Raw genomic sequence first — 23,342 nt, 5'->3', positions numbered from 1 at the left:
AGAACACTTGCAGTTGCCTTGCAGGAAATCACGCACAGAACGAGCAGTATGGCTGGTGGCATTGTCATGCTGGAGGGTCATGTCAGGATGAGCTTGCAGGAAGGGTACCACATGAGGGAGGAGGATGTCTTCCCTGTAACGCACAGTGTTGAGATTGCCTGCAATGACAACAAGCGCAGTCCGATGATGCTGTGACACACCGCCCCAGACTATGACTGACCCTCCACCTCCAAATCGATCCCGCTCCAGAGCACAGGCCTCGGTGTAACGCTCATTCCTTCGACGATAAACGTGAATCCGACCATCACCGCTGGTGAGACAAAACCGTGACTCGTCAGTGAAGAGCACTTTTTGCCAGTCCTGTCTGGTCCAGCGACGGTGAGTTTGTGCACATAGGCGACGTTGTTGCCGGTGATGTCTGGTGAGGACCTGCCTTACAACAGGCCTACAAGCCCTCAGTCCAGCCTCTCTCAGCCTATAGTGAACAGTCTGAGCACTGATGGAGGGATTGTGCGTTCCTGGTGTAACTCGGGCTGTTGTTGTTGCCATCCTGTACCTGTCCTGCAGGTGTGATGTTAGGATGTACCGATCCTGTGCAGGTGTTCTTACACGTGGTCTGCCACTGCGAGGACGATCAGCTGTCCGTCCTGTCTCCCTGTAGTGCCGTCTTAGGCGTCTCACAGTACAGACATTGCAATTTATTGCCCTGGCCACATCTGCAGTCCTCATGCCTCCTTGCAGCATGCCTAAGGCATGTTCACGCAGATGAGCAGGGACCCTGGGCATCTTTCTTTTGGTGTTTTTCAGAGTCAGTAGAAAGGCCTCTTTAGTGTCCTAAGTTAATTGCCTATCGTCTGTAAGCTGTTAGTGTCTTAACAACCATTCCACAGGTGCATGTTCATTATTTGTTTGTGGTTCATTGAACAAGCATGGGAAACAGTGTTTAAACCCTTTACAATGAAGATCTGTGAAGTTACTTGGATTTTTACGAATTATCTTTGAAAGACAGGGTCCTGAAAAAGGGACATTTCTTTTTTTGCTGAGTGTAGTTCTACAGGTCAGTAAACACTAGCCTAAACAGTAAACAGCTTCTAGCAGCAAACAACTCTCAGGTCTTAGTTAAAGGCTATGATATGATTGTTCAAAAGTTCTAAGTTGAAACTACTGTACTCATGTGGTGTGTGGAAGGAAATTAAACCTACAGTGAACGTCCTCAAGAGGTTTATAGACTACAACTGGCCACCTTTATCACCTGGCCTGGTTGGTGGTGTTGATCAGAACCCAGATGAAAACAGATACAAAAAGGTAAAAGTTTGTGCAGATTAGATCATGTAGTATTTTGTTGCAACCACTGTCTGAGAATCCTGGTCAGTCAGACAAGATCACATTTAAAACTTATGAGAAACAGAAACAGCAACTGGCACAACAATGCTGTTATTCCAAGTCCTTCAGCCAATACTTTGCTGGTGCTTCCTGTGAGTGTTGACATGTAGCTAAAGCCTCGTCCAATCCCTGGGTCAAGACAGGAGAAAGTTCAACAACAAGTTGGACCTTTGGTCTATTTCTATCTTAAAGGCAGTATCCTATTAACCTATTGATAGCCTACATCTACAAATACAAACACTTGTAAACATTTCCCCTGAAATACAGGCCATATACATGACACAGTCATCAGCAGGCTTAGGCCTAGCACAGTTTCTCACTGAATGGAGCTGAATGCCCTTTTGGAGTCCCCCCCCCCCCCAACTCAAACCACAATTACCTTACAAAACGTTTTCATACATGTACAGTTAGACCAGAACCATAGATTTTGCGAGTTTTGACATATACACTGGGAGGACAAAACTTTAGGAACACCTTCCTAATATTGAGTTGCACCCCCTTTTGCCCTAAGAACAGCCTCAATTCGTTGGGGTATGGAATACAACGTGTTGAAAGCATTCCACAGGGATGCTGGCCCATGTTGACTCCAATGGTCCCCACAGTTGTGTCAAGTTGGCTGGATGTCCTTTGGGTGGTGGGCCATTCTTGATAAACACATGAAACGCGTGAAAAACGCAGCAGAATTGCGGTCAACCGCAAATCTGTTAACTGTTAAATGTATGTCTCAATTGACGCAAGGCTTAAAAATCCTTTAACCTGTCTCACATTTATATTGTCCAATGGGGCTATACATTTGGGTGAGTTCTCTCTCTCGCCTAAGTAGCCTCGTTTCACTGCCAAAAATAAAATTAAACCATCTAGTGTTCAGCAAAATAACAACACAATGTCAAATACAGGTAGCCTAGTCAAATAATTAACATCCAATCACATTAACCGTTACTCTCTCATGGGGAACCTTCACTCTTCAGACATTTAGAAACGAAACATGACAATTTGAAAAATAAGCCACAGGAGTTTTTTGAGCGAGAATAAAGACGACTTTCGAGTAGTAAGTCATGAATAAAAGCAACAGATACCATTAATAAGAAGGGGCTAGAAGCGTCTTATATGGTGAGTTACTGAGTGGCTAGGACAGGCAAGCCCCATACTATTGTGGAGGACTTAATTCGTCCTGCTGCCACGGATATGGCTGGGACAATGCTGGGGGAAAAGGCCAAAAAAACTATACAGACAATGCCTTCATCAAACAACACTGTTTCACGACGCATCAGTGACATGGCAGGAGATGTTTTGAAACAATTACTGCTTCGCACACAAGCCAGTGAATTATATGCATTACAGCTGGAGTCAACAGATGTCGCTGGCCTGGCACAGTTACTGGTATATGTCCTTTACATTTATGGGGGGTCAATTAAAGAAGACATCCTCTTCTGCAAACCACTGGAAACCAGGACATGAGATGATATGTTTAAAGTACTGGACAGCTTTGTGACATCAAATGGACTTTGGTGGTCAAGATGTGTTGGTATCTGTACTGATGGCGCAAAAGCCATGACAGGGCGACCTAGTGGAGTGGTAACGCGCGTTCAAGCAGTTGCTCCCAACGCCACTTGGGTATACTGCAACATCCACCGAGAGTCTCTTGCTGCCAAGGGAATGCCTGACAGCTTGAAAGACGTTTTGGACACAACAGTGAAAATGGTTAACTTTGTTAAAGCAAGGCCCCTGAACTCTTGTGTATTTTCTGCATTATGCAATGATAAAGGCAGCGATCATGTAATGCTTTTACAACATACAGAAGTGCGCTGGTTATCAAGGGGCAGAGTATTGACATGTTTTTTTAAAATTGAGAGACGAGCTTAACGTTTTCTTTACTGGCCATCATTTTCCCTTGTCTGACCTCTTGCATGATGATGAGTTTCTCACACGACTGGCCTATCTGGGTGATGTTTTTTCTCGCCTGAATGATCTGAATCTACGATTACAGGGACTCTCCGCAACTACAGTTGAAGTCGGAAGTTTACATACACTTAGGTTGGAGTCATTAAAAGTCGTTTTCAACCACTCCACAAATTTCTTGTTAACAAACTATAGTTTTGGCAAGTCAGTTAGGATATCTACTTCGTGCATGACACAAGTCATTTTTCCAACAATTGTTTAGACAGATTATTTCACCTATAATTACGTGTATCACAATTCTAGTGGGTCAGAAGTGTACATACACTAAGTTGACTGCCTTTAAACAGCTTGGAAAATTCCAGAAAATGTCTTGGATTTAGAAGCTTCTGATAGGCTAATTTACATCATTTGAGTCAATTGGAGGTGTACCTGTGGATATATTTCAAGGCCTGCCTTCAAACTCAGTGCCTCTTTGCTTGACATCATGGGAAAATCAAAAGAAATCAGCCAAGACCTCAGAAAACTAATTGTAGACCTCCACAAGTCTGATTCATCCTTGGGAGCAATTTCCAAACGCCTGAAAGTACCACGTTCATCTGTACAAACAATAGTACGTAAGTATAAACACCATGGGACCACACAGCCGTCATACCGCTCAGGAAGGAGATGCGTTCTGTCTCCTAGAGATGAATGTAATTTGGTGCGAAAAGTGCAAATCAATCCCAGAACAACAGCAAAGGACCTTGTGAAGATGCTGGAAGAAACAGGTACAGAAGTATCTATATCCACAGTAAAACGTGTCCTATATCAACATAATCTGAAAAGCCGCTCAGCAAGGAAGAAGCCACTGCTCAAAAACCTCCATAAAAAATCCAGACTACTGTTTGCAACTGCACATGTGGACAAAGATCATACTTTTTGGAGAAATGTCCTCTGGTCTGATGAAACAAAAATATAACTTATTGGCCATAATGACCATCGTTATGTTTGGAGGAAAAAGAGGGAGGCTTGCAAGCCGAAGAACACCATCCCAACCGTGAAGCACGGGGGTGGCAGCATCATGTTGTGGGGGTGCTTTGCTGCAGGAGGGACTGGTGCACTTCACAAAATAGATGGCATCATGAGGTAGGAAAATTAAGTGGATATATTGAAGCAACATCTCAAGACATCAGTCAGGAAGTTAAAGCTTGGTCGCAAATAGGTCTTCCAAATGGACAATGACCCCAAGCATACTTCCAAAGTTGTGGCAAAATGTCTTAAGGACAACAAAGTCAAGGTATTGGAGTGGCCATCACAAAGCCCTAACCTCAAACCTATAGAAAATTTGTGGGCAAAACTTAAAAACTGTGTGCAAGCAAGGAGGCCTACAAACCTGACTCAGTTACACCAGCTCTGTCAGGAGGAATGGGCCAAAATTCACCCAACTTATTGTGGGAAGCTTGTGGAAGGCTACCCGAAACGTTTGACCCAAGTTTAAATTGTTTAAGGCAATGCTACCAAATACTAATTGAGTGTATGTAAACTTCTGACCCACTGGGAATGTGATGAAAGCTGAAATAAATAATTCTCTACTATTATTCTGACATTGCACATTAAAATAAAATGGTGATCCTAACTGACCTAAAACAGGGAATTTTTTCAGGAATTGTGAAAAACTGAGTTTAAATGTATTTGGCTAAGGTGTATGTACTTCCGACTTCAACTGTATATTCAATGTGCGGCAGAAAATTGATGCTATGATTAAGAAATTGGAGCTCTTTTCTGTCTGCATTAACAAGGACAACACACAGGTCTTTCCATCACTGTATGATTTTTTGTGTGCAAATGAACTCAAGCTTACAGACAATGTCAAATGTGATATAGCGAAGCACCTGAGTGAGCAATTACGCAGGTACTTTCCCGAAACGGACGACACAAACAACTGGATTCGTTATCCCTTTCATGCCCTGCCTCCAGTCCACTTACCGATATCTGAACAAGAGAGCCTCATCAAAATTGCATCAAGCGGTTCTGTGAAAATGTTATTTAAATCAGAAGCCACTGCCAGATTTCTGCAAAGGGCTGCGCTCAGAGTTTCTTCCCTTGGCAAATCGCTCTGTTAAGACACTGATGCCCTTTGCAACCACGTACCTATGTGAGAGTGGATTCTCGGCCCTCACAAGCATGAAAACGAAATACAGGCACAGACTGTGTGTGGAAAATGATTTAAGACTGAGATTCTCTCCAATACAACCCAACATTGCAGAATTATGTGCATCCTTTCAAGCACACCCTTCTCATTAACCTGTGGTGAGTTATTCACATTTTTGATGAACAAATATGGTTTTATATGTATGATGGCTAAATAAAGAGCAAAAATATTGATTATTATTAGTGATGCACCGATATGACATTTTTGGTCGATACCGATATCTGATATTTAACATTTTAGCTGCCTTTTAAGCATTTTAGTACAGTTAAATAGTTAAGACACACACATGGACGCAGCGGTCTAAGGCAATGCATCTCAGTGCAAGAGGAGTGTCACGCCCTGACCTGAGATATGTTTTTCTATATATTTTGGTTAGGTCAGGGTGTGACTAGGGTGGGTACGCTTGTTTTTTATGTCTAGGGTTTTAGTATGTCTAGGTGTCTTTTATGTCTATGTTGGCCTGATATGGCTCCCAATCAGAGACAGCTGTTTATCGATGTCTCTGATTGGGGATCATATTTAAGTAGCCATTTTTCCTTGTTTGTGTTGTGGGATCTTGTCTACGTATAGTTGCCTTTGTGCACATTAGTAGCGTCACGTTTTGTTTGTGCTTTTGTTGTTTTTTTGTTTATGAGTTTCTCTTTATTAAATATGTGGAACTCTACTCACGCTGCACCTTGGTCTCCTCTTTACGACGAGCGTGACAAGGAGTCACTACAGTCCCTGATTCAAATCCAGGCTGTACCACATCCGGCCGTGATTGGGAGTCCCATAGGGCGGCTCACAATTGGCCCAGCGTTGTCTGGGTTTGGCCGTCAATGTAAATAAAAATGTGTTCTTAACTGACTTGCCTAGTTAAATAAAAGGTCACACACACACACCAAAAAGTTATTTTGTGTGCATTTACGTATGTCCCCATTACCAGTAAAACATTACCAAAACCTATATCTTTCAGTTACTTGCTGTGCTGTTTCATTGTTCATTTGTTCAGTCGTTTCATTCTCAACCAGGATTTCTATGGAACGCCGTTTGGGTCTTTTTGTGTCAAAAAATATACTATTTAACACGTCACATAAGTTTGTTGACCAATCAGGACCTGAATATGACTACACGTCACATAATAATTTAACGTGTTCATAAATGTTTTACGTAGTTATTACACATTGATTACACTATCACTCGTATTTCATATGTCACAACGATTCATCAATACGTATGCTATGATGCTGGTAAAGTTGCCTCGCGCACCTACAGTGCTGATCATAAAAGAAATGCTAGCTAGGTGTCATCATCTAAAATAACGGTGGTCAGACCGATCTATGTGAATCTAGCCACAATAAGGATTAGCCACAATAGTGGACTTTGCAGTTAGCCTTCAAAATATAAGTATGGCATAATTCTACTATTTGTATTAATTTGCATCACTGTCAATGACATACTTTTCTTTTGAAGGCAAACCGCAAATTCCACTATTGTGCCTAATCCTTATTGTGGCTAGCTTCACAACACATAGTCCGCTTGAGCCTCACTAGCCAGATGAAGCTAGCTGGCTGCTTATAACGTTGGCTTTGGGCAACAGGGTTGAGTAGCTAGCTATTTATTTTCATGAACCGAAGTTCAATTTCAATAGGTGAACAACAAGTGTCAACCTAGCTAATAATTACTCACAAGGATTCCTAAATCACTGGTAAGAATAATGAAAAGCACTGCAGTTTCTACTGGTCATTGTTTTCAGGCTGATTGTATTGGTGCTAGCTAGATACCAAGCTAAATCTAGCTACCCCAGAAGTTGCGGTCAAACAAATGATGTTTTATTATCAACGCGGTAATGTAAACACATCTTTTTTCTACAGCTTTGACAGTGCTACTGTATCTTTTTTTGACACGCAAAGACCCAAACGGCATTCCATAGTATGTATGTCGTGACGCTAATAGAGTGACGCTTTTACTGTGTAATTCCGGGAGGGCAACATCTGACAAATAGCGCACATGGTAGTGTGTACCGGTGCTCGACCAGTCGACGAAAGCCAACATCACCCACGACAGAGAACGGTTGATTGTCAAGGGCAATGAATTCCATTATCTTGGCTTTAATGGATCTCGCCTTTGAGTTGTCTCGCTGAAATGTGTTACTCTTTCAAATGACTGCTCGACTTGTTGACTGCTCAATCCACACAGCAGACATTGTGGGCTAGTTAAGGAATGCTGTGTTGCATGTATAGAGCAACATTACATCATCGTTATATAGGTATGCGTCAGCTTTGACATCAGTTTTGCAAATCGGCGTTAAACTAGACATCCGAACACATCCGATATGTTCACCGATATATCACGCATCCCTAATTATTACTATATTATTATTTGTGCCCTGGTTAAAAAAATAGCTCTTTGTCACTTCCCACGAGCTGGGTTGTGACAAAAACTCACACTCATTCTTATGTTTAATAAATGTATTGTATAGTGTGTATGGCAGACTACAATGATGGCAAAAAAACAACATTTGAGAGTGTGCTGACACTGGTTCTAGAGGGGGTACGCAGCTGGAGGTTGAATGTTTGAAGGGGTATGGGACTATAAAAAGTTTGGGAAACACTGATCTACACTAATTGAAGTGGATTTAACAAGTGACATCAATAATGGATCATAGCTTTTACCTGGTCAGTTTGTCATGGAAAGAGCAGGTGTTCCTGTTTTGTACACTCAATGTAGATGGCTCTGAGTGAGACCCTTTTGATGATATTTCAGAAATACTTCTATCAGGCTATTAATTGGTGTTTGGAGTTGCAGTAAGCCTAGACTGTCCCATGCCATGTAGTCATGGACTATTTTCAGGAATTATCAGGATTTTCAGGTTGCCTGGTAGTTACAGTGCTATTTCCCGTCCCATGGCCCTGCCTGATTACATAAGGAAGTAAAAGCTGGCCGCATGTTTCACAGCCAGCAGCAGCACCACTCCTACTCTTTCCTGCTCCACAACAAATTTAGAGGAAGCCCCCTGAAGGATGTCATGGTGGCCATAGATCATGTGGACCATCGTCAGACCCGAGAGAGAGAGACCTCCTTTTGTTAGTAGGTATCTGCGGTTAATTTATCAGCAGGGGAAATACAGTAGCACAGCATTTTCATTCAGTACCAGTTCTGCCTTCCACTCTCATCGGATAGAGAACTAGAGCCAGGCAGCCCCGGGCCATGATGCTGAGTGGAACTACCTGAACAGTTTGTGTTCCTTGAAAAAGATGTCTGTTCCACTGGGTCGCGGAGGCCCCTGCCACTAGCTTCAACAGAAAAGTAATGGGCAGATTCCATTAGCTTTGTTCCTCATGCTGCCTCTCTCTGAGATTGACAAACGAAGGTAGCAAAATCTTCTCCTCGGGTTCTGACTTACATAGAAAAACTTAGAGAAACAGACTTAGTAGGGTGAGGTAGCAGAGATTTCTTGGACATACATCATCGCCAAACTTCCACTAGGCAAACATTTCAATTAAAATATTGTTGTAGCCCAAACAATGATTTATAGTTTACAACAGTTCCTCCAAGTTCCTCAGAATTAAATAACTGTGTCATTTCAGCATTACAGTCCGCCAAACCTGATAACAAAATATGAATTATCCACAAAATAGAAAAAGCTGATTGGACATAAATTACATTAAAAGTTCTGAGCAACTGTCATCGTTTCCAATTTGTTGAGAAAGCACAGCATGAACAAAGTTTTTAACATGCAAATAATGATCCACTCATGAGTTTATCTACAATAAAGAGCTTGGCACTTGGATCAATAGAACCACTGAATGGGATCACTTGTAATTAGTGTGTGTGTATGGGTGTGTGTCCTCTGTGTGTGTGCTCTGTGTGTACGCACCGTGCTTTGAACTGCTATGTGTGTCTCAGTCCCGGTCTGTGTGTGTGTAGCCCCACCGATTTATAATTCATAGTGTACTGTACGGGTGATCTTGAGAACACAAGAAACATTGATCTCTTGCCCCTCGCCTATGACACTTAACAGTAAAGCCCTCATCATAAAGCTGGTCTGAGAGGAGAGGCACAAAAGGCATACCTATGTGTGATAAACACTCTTTGCTGTGAGATATGGCTGGAAGGGCTTTCCTCCATGAATAAAACCAGAACATTCTAGTGTGTTCTTATGACACGTGCCTTGGGGGTTACTTGCCATAATTGGACAAATTGACAAAAAACATATACCTATGTTTAATCATTCCTTTTCAGAATCAAAGTCATTCTGTGGGGGGGGGGGGGGGCCTTTGATTTGACTCATTCCACTTGAACAGAATAGTGAAATATGATTAACTGTGACCTTAACGGAGCAATTAGCCCCAAAGCATAGATCAACTAGAAAGGCTGGGGACTTCAGAGCACCGTGTGCCACTGGTACTGTACGCATCTGTACTAATTAGAGAGATTGTTGCTCAAGCTTGCATGAACGAAGAATGTAACTTCAAACAGAGCCTTAACAATGGACATCTTCATCGCAGCTAGGCTTAATTATTACAGCTGTGTGAGAGCGGAGAGAGAGAGAGCATGCTAACTTTTAGCCTTAACTATTCAAGTAAGGGGTTCTCCTTCTCCACTGGGCTCTTATTCAACAAGACAAATTTCCTCTGTCTGCTTGTGGGATTTCAAGTCAACATTTCTCCATGCCAGGGAGGGAGGGAGGGGTGCAGTCAGAGGTTTGAGGTCTATTCCTCGGGCTATGCTCATGTTTCTCTTGCAGTTAACTCGTTCTGTTGTCTTTGCCGGTCTAGTCACACAGAGCTAAAGAACAACGGTAGGTCTATACTGTACGTGACGGTACAACTATGTTGTGACAATCAATGTCATCTTAACATACGGTGGAAAAGGGGCACCTAACAACAACAAAGCTACTAGACTGTACTTGGTCCTTGACGTTATGATGAGGGCTGACTGCCTGCATTTCATTGGGATTCATTCTTCATGTGCTATATTGGAACTAGAGGTCGACCGATTAATCGGAATGGGCGATTAATTAGGGCCGATTTCGTTTTCATAACAATCGGTAATCGGCATTTTTGGATGCCGATTATGGCCGATTACATTGCACTCCACGAGGAGACTGCGTGGCAGGCTGACCACCTGTTACGTGAGTGCAGCAAGGAGCTAAGGTAAGTTGCTAGCTAGCATTAAACGTATCTTATAAAAAACAATCAACCTTAACATAATCACTAGTTAACTACACATGGTTTTGATATTACTAGTTTATCCAGCTTGTCCTGTGTTGCATATAATCGATGCGGTGCCTGTTAATTTATCATCATATCACAGCCTACTTCGCCAAACGGGTGATGCATTCGCGAAAAAAGCACTGTTGTTGAACCAATGTGTACTTAACCATAAACATCAATGCCTTTCTTAAAATCAATACACAAGTATATATTTTTAATCCTGCATATTTAGTTAATATTGCCTGCTAACATGAATTTCTTTTAACTAGGGAAATTGTGTCACTTCTCTTGCGTTCTGTGCAAGCAGAGTCAGGGTATATGCAGCAGTTTGGGCTGCCTGGCTCGTTGCGAACTGTGTGAAGACCATTTCTTCCTAACAAAGACCGTAATTAATTTGCCAGAATTGTACAGAATTATGACATAACATTGAAGGTTCTGCAATGTAACAGCAATATTTAGACATAGGGATGCCACCCGTTAGATAAAATACTGTTCCGTATTTCACTGAAAGAATAAACGTTTTGTTTTCGAAATGATCGTTTCCGGATTTGACCATATTAATGACCAAAGGCTTGTATTTCTGTGTTTATTATATTATAGTCTATAATTTGATATTTGATAGAGCAGTCTGACTGAGTGGAGGTAGGCAGCAGCAGGCTCGTAAGCATTCATTCAAAAAGCACTTTCCTGCATTTGCCAGCAGCTCTTCGCTGTGCTTCAAGCATTGCGCTGTTCACGCCTATCAACTCCCGAGATTAGGCTGGCAATACTATAGTGCCTATAAGAACATCCAATAGTCAAAGGTATATGGAATACAAATGGTATAGAGAGAAATAGTCCTATAATTCCTATAATAACTACAACCTAAAACTTCTTACCTGTGAATATTGAAGACTCATGTTAAAAGGAACCACCAGCTTTCATATGTTCTCATGTTCTGAGCAAGGAACTTAAACGTTAGCTTTTTAAATGGCAAATATTGCACTTTTACTTTCTTCTCCAACACTTTGTTTTTGCATTATTTAAACCAAATTGAACATGTTTCATTATTTATTTGAGACCAAATCGATTTTATTGATGTATTATATTTAAGTTAAAATAAAAGTGTACATTCAGTATTGTTGTAATTGTCATTATTACAAAAATATATATACAGTATATAAAAAATTGGACGATTTAAAATCGGTATTGGCGTTGAAAAATCATAATCGGTCGACCTCTAATTGGAACTATGCAGTAGTCCTACTGTGGCAGGCTCTGGGATGGCTTGCTTGCTTTGCTTGGTCATTACGGTACAGTAACAAGTTCATGTGTGCTGATTCTTTACGTTCTAGATTTCAACCACACATTGACAGTCATACGGTGGTGGGATGGCTTGGTTTGCTTAGTACAATACAGTAAGAACTTCATGTGTGCTTACACTGAGGGGAAAGCTTTAATATCCTGCAGTGATTAGCACCAGAACAGAGGCAAAGCCCAGGCTTGGGTTCACCATGAGCGCTGGCTATTTAAAGTAAAGCCTAATTGAAACTGAACCAACATTTCCCTGAAGAGATCTCCTCTTTTGCATGTCGCTGCTGGTTTTAAGGTCCAGGCTGTGATCAGAGATGGGTGTTATGGAGACTTTAGCCGCCACACTAACTGCTTGGTCAGTCAGTGACTGTTATTCCATGCATGATGGAATCTCTCTTGGTTAACAAGCTTCTTAATCGAGCACAGATTTACAAACAGTGTCGTCAACATCATTGCTTCCATTAACACGGACTGAATGAAGGAATGGAACACCAAATAATTTCATTAAGACCTACACTGGTATCAAGGTAAAAAATATGTACAAATGCCTCCATCTACAAACACCCTAACGATATGCATAACATAAGGCTAAACTTAACATAGGGTAAACAGAACAGTTTAAAATAGATACTTGAGCAAATTGAATGTAATATATGGTCCTAAACAAGTGCCTAAACTTCAGGGAAGTAGAAAACTGCTAACACATTCTCTTGAATAGACCTACATTCCATTAAATACAGTGTGAGTGGGAAATATTACACTTTTAACCTCATCTTTCTGGGCCAAATAATTGAAGTGAAGCAGAAATCTATAAAGTTCTTATGGCTCAGGCTGCCAGATATTTCCTTGTGAATGGAATTGGTGGGTTGGGTTCTCTGGGACCTGCCTGTGTTCCCTCCTCTCCTCACACTGCCCAACTGCATAGCACTCACAGGGCTATACATTCCCCTCCCTTCCAAATTGGGGCACACTTCAAAATAGTAGGGCTATTTATAGTTCTGGCCATCCAGAATCATAACAGCAACCTGTGCAGCAGACTCGTACACAAGTCAGTCTAGTCATTACTACCCAGTATGTTTACAGCACTATGCATACTACCTGAGATATGTGAGGTAGGCCTGTGGACATTGGGGAAAACTTTGAAATGGGCATTTTGGCCTAGATGTGTAAACTTGAAATACAAACAGCTCACAGGTGTCTCTTACAGTCTGAGCCTTCGGACAAAAATAGTATGACTAAGATCAAACTGAAGATCAATTGAAGTTGAATTGCTTTCATGTCTTCTTTTTTTAAAGAAACATTTATATGAAACAGCCTAACTCTGTCCTTCTGTCTTGAAAAACAGCTCAAGCACAGCCACTGATAGGGCTTGATTCTCAAATGCAAAGAATAATGGTGACCTCAAGGTCCATCAAAGGATAAAGGATTAATACTACTACGCATTGAAAGCCACATGCTGGGTGGTAACCCTCAAGAGCGTGACAATCTTCTAGTGGCATTGTTTCTCCAAACAAAACAAAAAGCTTCACTATATGTTGAACAAACAGTAAACTACGCGACCCTGCATTCTGGCCCACCTTAAAGCCACAATCTGTGTTTCAGCCCATTGATTGAACAGCAGGAAATATCCCAGATTGTGCCTTAAAGAGCATACGTAGGCCAGCTTCCACCTGAGCAGGTGAGGCCCAGTCTTGCAGGCTGTTACGTTGCCTGCCTGCCTTACTGTCTACCTACCAACCCACTACACTGCCTGCCAAACTGCCAGCCTGCTACACTGCCTGCCTGCTACACTGCCTGCGACACTACACATCATCCCCTCCATACCACACCACATGATCGCTGGATGAAGCTCACTGCAGTCCTCTGGAATGCTGGGATCAAATTCTTTCCACATAGGCTATTGGATAAAAAAAGAGCAATGCCCTGAATGGTATGCACTGATTTGTAGGCCAAAGAGTGGTGATGAAAGAAGGCCCTCAGGCAGTGTGCGGGCCAGGGCATTGGAATGTGCAGCTCTGGCCTGTTCAGCTGTGGAGCTGAGCTGCTTGGGCTATGAGGGAAACGGGAGCTGGGCTGGAGGAGAGCTGGGGAGCTGAGCTGCCTGGGAGGGGAGCTGGGCTGAAGTAACAGGGAAGCTGGGGCTTGAGGGGTTGGGCTGGGGCTGGGACTCGGCTGGAGATGCTGGGGAGGGGAGCTGGGACTGCGGCCGGAGCCCCTCAGGGGTGTGTACTTAGTCCCCTCCCGTACTCCCTGTTCACCCAAGATTGCTTGGCCAAACACAACTCCAACACCATCATTAAGTTTGCTGACGACACAACAGTGGTAGGCCTGATCACCGACAACGATGAAACAACCTATAGGGAGGAGGTCAGAGACCTGGCAGTGTGGTGCCAGGACAACAACCTCTCCCTTAATGTGAGCAAGACAAAGGAGCTGATCGTGGACTACAGGAAAAGGCGGGCCGAACAGGCCTCCACTAACATCAACAGGGCTGTAGTGGAGCGGGTCGAGAGTTTCAAGTTCCTTCGCGTCTACATCACCAACGAACTATCATGATCCAAACACACCAAGACAGTCGTTAAGAGGGCATGACAACACCTTTTCCCACGCAGGAGACTGAAAAGACTTGGCATGGGTCCCCAGATCCTCAAAAAGTTCTACAGCTGCACCATCGAGAGCATCCTGACCGGTTGCAACACCGCCTGGTTTGGCAACTGCTCGGCATCTGACCGCAAGGCACTACAGAGGGTAGTGCGTATGGACCAAAACACCATTGGGGCCAAGCTTCCTGCCATCCAGGACCTATATACCAGGCGGTGTCCGAGGAAAACCCCAAAAATTGTCAGAGACTCCAGTCACCCAAGTCATAGACTGTTTTCTCTGCTACCGCACGCAAGCGGCACCGGAGCATCAAGTCTAGGACCAAAAGGCTCCTTAACAGCTTCCACCCCCAAGCCATAAGACTGCTGAATAATTAATCAAATGGCCACTGGACTATTTACATTGACATGCCCCCCCCATTTGTTTTGTACACTGCTGCTACTCACTGTTATTTATATATATGCATAGTCACTTCACCCCTACCTACATGTACAAATTACCTTGACTAACCTGTACCCCCGCAAATCGACTCAGTACCGGTACCCCCTATATATAGCCTTGTTATTGTTATTTTATTGTGTTACTTTTTATAATTTTTTACTTTAGTTTATTTGGTAAATATTTTCTTAACTCTTTCTTAAACTGTTAAGAACTTGTAAGTAAGCATTTCACGGTAAGGTCTACACATGTTGTATTCGGCGCAAGTGACAAATAACTTTTTATTTTATTTTATTTGAAGGACAAAGGGAAAACAGGTTTAGACATTTTTGCAAATGTATTACAAATAAAAAACAGAAATACCTTATTTACATAAGTATTCAGACACTTCACTATGAGACTCGAAATTGAGCTCAGGTGCATCCTGTTTCCCTTGATCATCCTTGAGATGTTTCTACAAATTGATTGGACATGGAAAGGCACACACAGGTCTATATTAAGTCCCACAGTTGACAGTGCATGTCAGAGCAAAATCCAAGCCATGACGTCAAAGGGACTGTCCGTAGAGCTCCGAGACAGGATTGTGTTGAGGCACAGATCTGGGGAAGGACACCAAAAAATGTCGGCAGCATTGAAGGTCCCCAAGAACACAGTGGCCTCCATCATTTTGGAACCGCCAAGCTGGCTGCCCGGCCAAACTAAGCAATCGGGGGAGATGGGCCTTGGTCAGGGAGGTGACCAAGAACCCAATGGTCACTCTGAAAGAGCTCCAGAGTTTCTCTGTGGAGAAGGGAGTAGCTTCCAGATGGTAGACGGAAGCCACTCCTCAGTAAAAGGCACATGACAGCCCGCTTGGAGTTTTCCAAAAGGCACCTAAATGACTCAGACCATGAGGAACAAGATTCTCTGGTCTGATGAAACCAAAATTGAACTCTTTGGCCTGAATGCCAAGCATCACGTCTGAAAGAAACCTGGCACCATCCTACGGTGAAGCATGGTGGTGGCAGCATCATGCTGTGGGGATGTTTTTCAGCGGCAGGGACTGGGAGACTAGTCAGGATCGAAGGAAAGATGAATGGAGCAAAGTACAGAGAGATCCTTCATGAAAACCTGCTCCAGAGCGCTCAGGACCACAGACTGGGGCAAAGGTCCACCTTCCAACAGGACAACAACCCTAAGGACAAATCTCAATGTCCTTGAGTGGCCCAGCCCGAGCCCGGACTTGAACCCAATCAGACATCTCTGGAGAGACCTGAAAATAGCTGTGCAGCGACACTACCCATCCAACCTGACAGAGCATGAGAGGATCTGCAGAGAAGAATGGGAGAAATTCCCCAAATGTAGGTGTGCCAAGCTTGTAGCGTCATACCCAAGAAGACCAGAGTCTGTAATCGCTGCCAAAGGTGCTTCAACAAAGTACTGAGTAAAGAGTCTGAATACTTATATAAAATGTGATATTTATGTTTTTTATTAAAAGTCAAGGGATCGGAATACTTCGGTATTCCGAATGCACTGTAATAATAATAATAATTTAAACGGTTATGACGGTTATTTTATTTTCGTGAAGGTCTTCATCCATAATCGTCAGTTACACTATTATATGGTAATTGTGCCAGCCCTATTAAGGGCCACATTATGACCCATCCAAACGCCAACAAGAGCTTACAGTTTTAAAAAATGTCCCGCCTCCAAGCAGTGACGGTTGCAAGAGCAGCGTGTGAAACTCAACTGAACATACCTCCTCCCTCCCAAGACCCCATTGTTTCATTCTCACACCTAAATGACATATGTAACATCCAACTGACACTCACATGCACAGACTCAGGATTGAGGAGACTGCTGCAATGGTAGGAAGCGCCAGACAGCGTACAAGATGCTGTTCTTTAGGGTTCCTGGGCATCTGTCTTATCACTAACCTACATCATCATGTCCACATTGATCAGGGCAAATGACAAGAGGTTTAGGCGCAAACAACTGAAGAAGAGATGTAGCCTTGTATTTTCCAGCACTATTTCAAGCTGTACGTGGAACACCATTTAAAAATCAAGTCAAGCAAGAACAGAGCAGTCCAATGTTGCTGGAAGACGCACCGTCATGCAAAATTCATCATTTAAGGAAGTGTTTGGTTTGGGACTGCCTGCCTCTCTACAGGAAGGTGACAGTGTAGCCTGTTTTTAAGGTAGAAGCACTCAAAGGATATGTCAAATGAACTATGAAAACAGTTTGCTGAGAGACGTGTCTTGAAGGGATGACAGCTACTGGAATGCCAGCATTTTTGCAACGTTTCATTTGTTGTGCATGGTAGGCTAGATAACAAAATCCAGCCAGATTCCACAACTTGATAAGATAAGGGTCCTGAGAGGAGTAAATCATCACTTTAAATCTGTAAAATTGCACAATACACAGTAATCCAATAGCAATTACACAGTAATCCATAGACAATACAAGCAATTGAGCATAGTTGAAGAATGTAGTAGTTTGCAGTAATTAGACATTCAATAAGCAAATGAATGCATATGAAAAGACTGAAGAGCATAAATAAGTACCTACTTCTACAGTAAGGTTCTTCTGACTGTCTGTCGTACAGAACAGGCTTTAATTTACTGGACTGACTTCCAAATGAACACTGCCATCTCTGTCATGACTGACTATTTTATCAGTGGATGGTTCCGATTGTTGTCACACCTCAGTAGATGTGCTTGTTTCACATATTGATTCTTCATTAATGGCAGCTTCATTATTTCGGGGCAGCAGCGTAAAGGTTATAAGAGAGAGCCTGATGTCATCGTGGAGGGCTGAATAGCAGAAGTCTCTGAGAAAGGCTTTGGAAGACATGGACAATCGCTAATTGGATTTGGATTTCATTGGGCCGGCTGGGAGAAATGACCTTATGCAATGTGCATAATGAATGGCTTGGACGGGAGGGAGATGTTATGTTTGTGCACAAGCCTGCTGCCAGGGTGGGCTATGGCTAGGCTATTTTAGTTTTTATTCAACTAAGAACTCAAGCTTTCATCTATGGGACATGTTATTCAAAAAGTTTAAATAAGATCAAGAAGTGTAACTAGAATAAATGATTATTTAGGCTACTGTACAATGGATCAGACTGCTCATCTGGACATATGAGAGTTTCTAACTAACATTGAATAGCCTACATTGAGTTATGTAATAAAGACGGTATAAACAATAGGGAATTTAGGCTTCCTGAGGCTAGAAGAGAAGAGGAAGAACAGGCTTGCTGTATCTATGGTCTTTGTCATTTTCAACACAAACCCCCCTAGACAAACTTCATTTAACCAGAAACCCCCTATCCCTATGATAGTAGGGCCTTATAAATCTGGTGTATTTTGTGCCCGATTGCATTTAGTTTTTCCCCCAAATTCAAATTTCTCCATTTTGTTTTTCCAGGTTTCTCTTTTTCCAACAACAACAAAAAAGTTTTCACTCTCAAAATCACAACAAAATAGGATGTTCTAAGTCCACAACAACGCTAAATCCTTTACATTCGTGGGAATTGGTCTACATGGATATGGCTAAATTGAAATGATTGTTCCAGAAGAAATATAAAAAGCATATGCATATCCATGGTAGCAATTGAAAGTGAACAGTTTGCAGATTGTGTAGAATTGCAGCAAACCATTGAGATCATGTATAGCTTGTTACTGTACAGCCACTGCGTTCAAATGTAGGTGTTCATCAGTGCCCAAATCTGCCATTTTCAACCTGTATACGGTACGAGTGTAAAGGGCTACATCACATCAGGAGACCACTTTGGAGGTCTGGGAAAAGTCTAAGAAATGTTGAATATTGGGTGTAGTTACCCTTTAATTCAAGCCAGAGACCATTGTTTGGTTAGCGGTGTTTCTGTGGCGCTCATGTGATTTGGATTCTACAAAACAAAGCAGTTTGCAAAACAAATGGCAGCTGGATTGATGCTGGGGAAGCCTTTCCATCTACCAGCAGACTATCATTAGCATTATTGCTAACAGGTACACAAAGTGTAGACTAGACAAATTAACATATCGCACACACACACAGACAGGGGCATTCCTGTGCCATTTCAGAAAGTTGCAGGAAAGTACAAATCACTAACCATGTTTCCATCCAACCTTTTTATGCGAGTAGAGTGCATGTCGGATAAACAGACCTGATGGAAAAAGCACATTTGTTGGTAAACTTTCCAAATGTTGACAAAGCAAAATACACTAGACAATGTGGGAACTTTTTGTGTCGGTAAAATGTATTATGCGAGAAATGGTGGTGGAAACGTCTTTATTGATATAATAACCATCATATCGAAGAAAACTTGGAGTCACGTTGTGTGGTTGTGTGGTCCTCCCACTATGACTGTGAAAGCATGCAGTTTATTAGGCTGATGAGCTTGATGCTTGGTTGCCGTTTGACAAATAAAAAAATGATATTTTGCCCTAAATGTCATTCTATAGGTAACCTACCTACCCCACTGTACCTGCCAGCTATTAGCTAGAGCACACATGCCAAGACCAGACTGGGCACATTCACTATATAACGCAATTCTTTGTGACAAAACCATCACTAGAGTTGAAAATGCAATGGAAACACATTTAACTTGTATTTTTTATCCGGTACATGGGAATTTAACTGCAAAATAAATATTTATGTGCACTGCGTCATCACGCACAGCCTTTTAACCGCAACAAGTCAATTTGATGGAAACCCATCTCTGGTGGGAAAATGCGCATGTTGTATTTATTTTAGAATATTTGCATGAAAATCTGTCCCAATTGGATGGAAACCTTGCTACGTATGCATTTTGTTCATGTCTTATGATTAACTTGAGCAAATTAATGCATTTTCCAATAAGTGAAATACATTTAGTTGATTTCCTACGAAGTTCAACAAAAAATGTATATTGTTGAATTAAATTTTAATGTTTGGATTCTGTGATCCCATTCGCATTGTCCGCAACCCATATTTTATAAGGCCCTACATACTGTATGTTATAAAACATTGAAATAGATTTCTCCAAGTGCTCATCACTTATAGGTTTGGTGAAATATGAACTGATAATATGAGAAACGATGTACAGATAAATCCAAATGTCCCATTAAACTCTGAGAAGAGAATACTAATGATGTCCAGGCACAGCGATAAAATTCAAGAGCACAAAATGCCTCTATTGTTCTGAAGTTTCACCGGGGAAGAATGTCACTCAAAACCCTTTTGTTTTCATGAATACATCTCACCAAGCCCACTAACCCTGGTTTGTTTTAGATTTTACAGCACAGATTCCAGCTCGTAGAGGCTGAGTGACATTTTCTGGAACATTGCCATCGTTCTGCACCGCACTCCCTGTTCTTCCTGCACACAAACAAACTAGCAGGGGTGTTCAGTTACCTGCTTTAGAAAATACAGCATTCCTGCTTCTCAGGTTTCAGACAGATTTGGAGCAGCTCCAGACATTGAGAAATTGAATCCACCGTGCTGTGGTTGGTTGGTTAGACAATCATTGCATCATTCTGCCTTCTGGGTAATCATGGGTGGATGATGGCAAGTATTTATAGGACCAGTAAGCTAAAATATATTAAGTTGCCCTTCTGTAAATCAATTACAGACTACTTTAGTAAGCAGAATGTAATTACTTAGCTATAACTGAGGTAGCTAGATGAAATAATGATTACATTTAAATGAAAGGTAAGTGACACAGACAAACTAAGGCTTCTCTAGCTGCCTGCAAAGCTTTTTCATCTTGTCCTGATGCTAAGTAATCTAATAAAGGCATTACAACTTTTTTCATCCACAAGCCTTGGGGTTCTTCGTACGTATTTTATTGCTTTGTACAACCATTGACACCTATCTACACAAGAGAAGTAGGCCTAGCCTATAATGTCCAGTTTTTTTCATGATTCAGCTACCTGTTTCCAAACAGCACCTACCGCCACACCCACAGACCAAAATTCTGTTTCAAATTAGTTACTCTAATTTATTAGACAGAATACAGGAGGTGTGTCAAAATCAAAATGTGCTCATAACTGATGAGAGAAAAAACTTGGGCAATAATAGGACATAACCTAGTAATTGGTGTCATAGAGACTTAGGCCAAAACTCTGACTCTGCATCCCAGACTTGGGAAAAAGCGCCATGACCAGCCATCAATAAGGGGGTATTGGCACTGAATAGCGAGTGTTATATGACTGCAAACTGGCGCAAGGCCGAATTGAATGCTAGGGCCTGGGTGAGAGAGATCACCACTATGACAGACAACATAATAATAATAATAATATAAAGTGTGTGTGGAAGTACAATTTATATGTCTGCAAGGCCTCTTCAGATTGAAAGTTAATTACAAATTCTCAAGGGAATTTGTAATTAAAGTGAACTTGGCCTATCCCTTTCACTTTCCATCCCCGATAATAAACAAAACCAACAAGCTAATAGGCCTGCCTACATTCACTGAATGAACGGATGAATGGAATAGATTGGTAGAACAAATGAAATGCCAATAGGATATGATCCAACAAAGACATTTGTTGGACCCTAACCCTCTTCCAGAGAAGAGACTTGAACCGCCATGGCCAGACAGGTTGCTTATGTAAAATATGTGAGATCAGCAGCTCTGAGCTAGCTGTCTGTCTTCGGCCTCCTAAACTCATGCCCCATCATGTCAGTCGCTTACAGAGCATGGATTTGAAATAGCTAGATTGTAGCAGAGGGTGTGAATTTAAAACTAGTTGGTGACAACTTATACTGGTAACAATTTCTATTAAGTTGCTGTTATACCAGTGTAGTGACGCTGTAATTACACAAGTAGTAATAATTTTGTATTAACATGTTACATAGTAGGCCTACATTAGTAATGGCATTTTAAAGGTATAGTAAACATGTAGTTTAGTGGAAGGGGATAGGGACTGTTCCCAAAACGTACTATGCCATTATGATTAATCTATATATTTTTATGGTTCTAACCAACTACATTTCTTAGATGAGCTGTACAGTACTTTACCCAATTACTGCTGGGTAATTCTGCTGAATCAGCATTAAGACAAACAAATCTGTTGTTTTTGGATTACTAATATGATCACATATACAGTATAACATTCGTTTTATTTTATAACATCCTTGCCAAAATCCATCCCTGATGTCCCATCCAGTTAGATTTGAAATACTTAGCCTCTGAATAAGCCTACTATAAGTATACTGTATAGAAAGGGGTTGTAGAAGCCAACCACCATCCAAGGTTCAGTACACGAGTAGCTAGCTGCCTGGAAAAACGCCTTTCACCCCAACCCCAAAGCAAATGAAGCCATGGGATAAAACTGACCGGACCGGTGAAAATGGTAGGGCGGATAGGCTACTGAGGGTAGGACAGGCAGGGAAATCACCAGGGGCTGCGCCTGGTTGGTAGTTGGATAGTAAGCAGCTATGCAATATCTGTAAACAAGCCAGCACAGTAAACAGTCAGAAAGCCGAGACGACACGCAAAACCTTGTTTATATATTGAGGCCTATCAGAGGGGTATACTACAAAACAGGTTCAATGAGCCAGCTAACGTAATTGGCTAAATATATATATATTTTTAAGATACGCTTTAAATGGGCATGGTCTAATTGACTCAGCAACCAAAAACACATTTCTTAATGAACCAGAAAACCAATAGTTAGTTTCGTTTTTATCAAAGTTACCTGGATAACTTATTGATACCCCTCTGGATTGGTACTTTTAACTACCCAACTATAGTAGTTTAGTAAGCTTTAGTTGCCCCAATACAGGGGATCATGCTTCTTCCAACCTTGTCCCTATACGAACGCAGTTTATCTGCCTGCATGCAGTCCCGATGGCGCTGGGTAGACATGTGGCTATATTAAGCTCAGGTTATTTAGTAACTGTTACATTTGTGATTAACAATGTTAACCTGTTTTAAACAACAAATTACACTAAATTGCAAAACAAGTCCTAACAGCTATCCACATCCAAACCCTCCTCACACTTTCATGAAAGACAGAGCCGGCTCTGCCACGCTGCGTTCCAGTCTCACGGACAGCAGTTTACATCCAGAGGCACTAGCCAGCTAGCTACACTAAACTTTGCTTGCTGTGCTCTAGAAAGTCAAGAAAGATGCATACAATTACACCATATTTCAAATAACACAAGACTCCATTGACCTTGGAATAATAGACTCACCTTATTGACAGGCCTCGTTAGAAAATCAAACAAGAGCAATCAGACAGCATTGCACTTGGGATGGGAAGACACTTAACTTGAAAATAGTAGCTCGCGCAACAGCTTTGCTTTTCTTGCTCAAGACGCTCCAGTGGTCAACATTCCCGATGAGGACAAGCAGCTAGCAGTTTATTTCTCAG

The 23,342-nt window shown here is 41.9% G+C and overlaps 1 protein-coding gene across 2 annotated transcripts in view; it reads right to left on the bottom strand.

Annotated features, from left to right (window-relative positions):
* The window catches only part of LOC139563919 (growth factor receptor-bound protein 10-like), an 86,889-nt gene extending 63,547 nt beyond the window's left edge, over positions 1–23,342 (bottom strand). For both annotated transcript variants that reach the window (XM_071382941.1, XM_071382942.1), the window contains exon 1: positions 23,164–23,342. The gene's annotated coding sequence lies outside the window, so the exon portion shown is untranslated. The remainder of the gene's footprint in view (positions 1–23,163) is intronic.

The sequence above is a fragment of the Salvelinus alpinus genome, chromosome 35 (genome assembly GCF_045679555.1).
Source record: "Salvelinus alpinus chromosome 35, SLU_Salpinus.1, whole genome shotgun sequence".
Classification (NCBI taxonomy): Eukaryota; Metazoa; Chordata; class Actinopteri; order Salmoniformes; family Salmonidae; genus Salvelinus; species Salvelinus alpinus.
Note: the sequence above shows the minus strand (reverse complement) of the source record. Positions and strands in the feature narration are given on the sequence as shown.